The sequence below is a fragment of the Tachypleus tridentatus genome, chromosome 4, assembly GCF_004210375.1.
Source record: "Tachypleus tridentatus isolate NWPU-2018 chromosome 4, ASM421037v1, whole genome shotgun sequence".
Lineage (NCBI taxonomy): Eukaryota > Metazoa > Arthropoda > Merostomata > Xiphosura > Limulidae > Tachypleus > Tachypleus tridentatus.
This window is the reverse complement of record NC_134828.1, coordinates 27,694,531-27,698,694: the sequence shown is the minus strand read 5'-3', so window position 1 is coordinate 27,698,694 and position 4,164 is coordinate 27,694,531.

Sequence of the window (4,164 nt, the reverse complement as noted above, 5' to 3'; positions counted from 1 at the left end):
TAGGGAGTCTGTAATATTGACAAGTTTCATACACACACACTTATTAAATCTTGTATAGGAAATTAAGAATGTTTTTTTCTGCATTTTCTAACACAATAATATAGGTCTCTTTCTTAAAATCTTAAGTACCTCTGTGAGAGAGCTAGTGTAATACTGATAACAGAAATTACAGGGATAGAAGCTACCATTTTTATTTTCACAATACAAATTTGTATTCTATACACTGTATCCTCTGATATAAAGAATAAATTGAAGCCTCACTTCCACATTTCCAATACAGTATTTCGAAAATGTAAATTGTTTCAAATATCATGTTTGTTAATGCACACATAACTGAATAAAAAGACTTAGCAATTTAAAATTTTTCTTTTTGTTTATGGTGCCCCTAGTGACCACAAACGTTAATTTTACCACAATGTATTTTATTTTTCTCTTCTGAACACTTATCATAAAATTTAAACTTGTTGAACTGCAGGTTCTCTTATACTTCTCAGAAAGGTGGTTTCTGACTTAATCACTAGCATTTCTTAATATTTGTGTGATTTTGAAAAAGATAGTTTTTACTTTATGAGATGAATACTCATAAACAATTATCTTAAACATATGGCTGTAATTCCACATACACGTCATACTAGGTGCAGACAGAACTTGAAGTAACAAATACGCGCTAGTCACATAACTAAGATGTTAATATTCTGTTTACTAATAACTTGAAACAAAGGGACCATTGGTTAATATTTTTGTAAAAGAAATAAGTGTAAGACGTCATCCCGTTGATAGAAAATTGTAGTGGAAGAAACATATTTTCTTCACAATTCCAAACTACTGTACATGTATCTAACTGAAATATATATATGGATGTTATCTGGTAGATAACAATATAATTTTCCAGCAGAATGAAATTTTAATAATTGACGTAATGATTAACTGTTTAAACGTTTTACTTCGAATAGGAAAAAGCACTTTCTCTTTAATAAGAAAATATAATATGTATTAAATATTGAATCAAATAGTTTTTGTGCCCTATGCATATATGTCAACTCAAGATGAAAACACCATGAAACTAAATAAAGAGCAAACATTTGTCTCAAAAATAATCTATTCTTTCTCAATTTTATCCATTTCTCAGGCTTAACCAGGTCAAACATAAAACTTTTTTGTGTGTGTGTGTGTGAGCTCCAGCCATTTCTAAGTTTAGCTGTGTTTTAATTACGCATTTAAGTGTTAGTGTTAGACTCCGTGCTATGAGGCTGCTAATGGCTCAGAAATAAGGTTGCCTTATAATGTACAAATTGGGTTTTGATACCCCTAATAGGCATATTATTTGCATTTGGTGTTGGACACGTTATTATGGATACTGTTTTAAATATATAATGTATGGAGCGATATTAATGGTATTTTCATCAATAGCAAAATATAATAATCATTCATGAAAGTTGCTTATTCAAAAATTAATGGCCCGGCACGGACAAACGTGTTCAGGCGTGCGACTCGTAATCTGAGGGTCGCGGGTTCGCATCCCCGTCGCGCCACACACGCTCGCCCTTTCAGTCGTGGGGGCGTTATAATTTACAATCAATCCCACTATTCGTTGGTAAAAGAGTAGCCCAAGAGTTGGCGGGGAGTGTTGATGACTAGCTGCCTTCCCTCTAGTCTTACACTGCTAAATTAGGGACGGCTAGCACAGATAGCCCTCGAGTAGCTTTGTGCGAAATTAAAAAACAAACAAACAAAAATTAATAATCTTAAAACATACATCACAAATGAAGTGTTATTATATTCAAAACCCAACATATTGATTGATGTAGTGTTCTATGGCACAAAGCAGCTAGGCTAGCTGTGCCAAACCTATCAGAATAGGAAGATAGTATGAAGTTTCCATGGTATATAAAAATTATTTGATATTACTACTTTTCTGCCATAGGAATTCGATCCTTAAGTTTTAGAAAGTTACAACGTTGAAAGTCATTATGGCTCGACAATGCTTCCCTTCGAACTTCATTTTTATACTTTTATGTTCGATTCATTTCATAAAACAAACGAGAGTTTGTCAGTAATGCTTCATTTTCGCTCATTTTATTCCGCAAATAAAGAACCGTTTTTCACTTCTTTCTAAACAGGCATAAGAAACGCTATAGCCTAAGTACAAAACAGATAGAGTAGAATGAAACAGTTTGAGCAAAGAGTTTTTTTAAAAAAATACACAGAAAGTGAAAAATACCCAGCAAAATCTCCCATTACTACATGACTTTTCCAACTGTGGCTTTTTTTAATGATGTATGTGAGATATTAGTCTTAAGCCTAATTATCTCTTATCGTTGAACACTGGTAAAATAATTCTGCACTCTATTCCGCTACGATCAACTTTACAAGAACTAAACACGCCTAATAAAGAGAGAGAAAAAAACGCACCAATTTCCCGTTGTAAGAAATAACCAATGAACACAATAGAACTGTAGGTTTGCGAAAGCACAATATCCGGTATAATTTTTTACAAAATGAATGTAAACGAATGAAAATATGGGCTTAATTTTATTAATAATGGCTACCAAATAACAAAAATAATTTCATGATTTTACCGCCAGGTTATAGTAATACGAAAATTTACTCTTGTTTTCTGCAGTTTCGCCTGCGATGCATTGTTTCGGTATTTAATACTGACGTATTCAAGTATCAATATAGTGTTGTAAAGTTGAAGTGGTTCTTTTAAAATATTAGGTGAAAATAATACTAAGTTCAATCCGCTTAACGATAACCTATTTGGTTTATTTGTTACACGCCGCCTTCACTCGTACACTGTTGTAACTTGTAGACGTAAGTTTACAAACGAACCGAAAGAAAAGACGGAACGTCGTTAACATAAGAATAAACCTACTTTTACAATTTCACGACTAATCGATGAAGTTAAAAGATATATGCGATAACTAACATCGATCCACATGTTTCACTTAAACTGCATGCTTAGAAATAACTGAATATTTAAAAACATAACTTACAACGCTAGAGCTGGAAGTAAGTGAAACATAACGACTAAATTACTTGATGACGAACACAAAACGATCCACATTAAATTGAGGATACTGAGTTATCATTCTTTCCCAGTGTAATTAATTACCTTCGGCTATACTGAATAAATCTTCTATACAGATTTAATTTCATTGTATCTTCATATATTTAAGTTAAAATAAGTTTTAAACTTATTTTATAATATTCAGTATTAACCCGGTGTGTGGTAAGTACTTTTGTTGTAATAAATATATACTTTCTGTAAGAACGACAAGCTAGATATCTACAATTTTTATAGTGTTAACTAAATAAACAACTTACTTTTTTTTCACAGAAGTAACAAAATGTCGATCAGTTTTAATGTGTTCTTAGTATCTGAAAATTAAATTAAATTTTAATCAGTGATGTCGAGAAATTAAATTTTGAAAACAAAAAGGACTTGTGAGAAGTGTTACGAAATATTAGATATACGCGACTCTTGATTTTAATATGAGAGTATTATTTAATTTGAATTGCGCAAGAATGAAAGCAAATGAAAATAAGACAAAATTAGTGAGAGATATAGTCAAATATATCAACGCTGTGTTTGTAAATTTAGCCATAAAAATGTATAATGGCGACTTTGAAGTGTAATAATCGTAGACTGTATTGTTATATCAGAGTGGAGGAGAATAATAATTCGTCTTGTCAATTGGGTTCTGAAGTAACAGAACCAATCTGAGTAGACTTTTGACGTAAAAGAGACAAATATTTAAAGCTCTTGATAAAACCGTGGTGGTCAACTGCGTAACGAACATTAGAATATATGCTTAACTTGTTTCAAATGTGTTATTTAAAATCAAATGGACTGTACGCTTTCTGCATATTGCTGAAATTTATCACCGACAAATCACAGACACCTACTGTAAATAATCCGTAAAAACTTGACAGTGGCAAGCTAGCCAGGATTATACAGTGACAAATGGCGGTAAGAATTTATTTGTTTTGAATTTCGCTCGAAGCAACACAAGGCCTATATGCGTTAGCCATCTCTAATTTAGAAGTATAAGACGAGAGGGAAGGCAGCTAGTCGTCACTACCCATTGCTAACTATTGGGCTTCTCTTTTACCAACGAATAATAGGATTCACCGTCACATTATAATGCCCCTATGATTGAA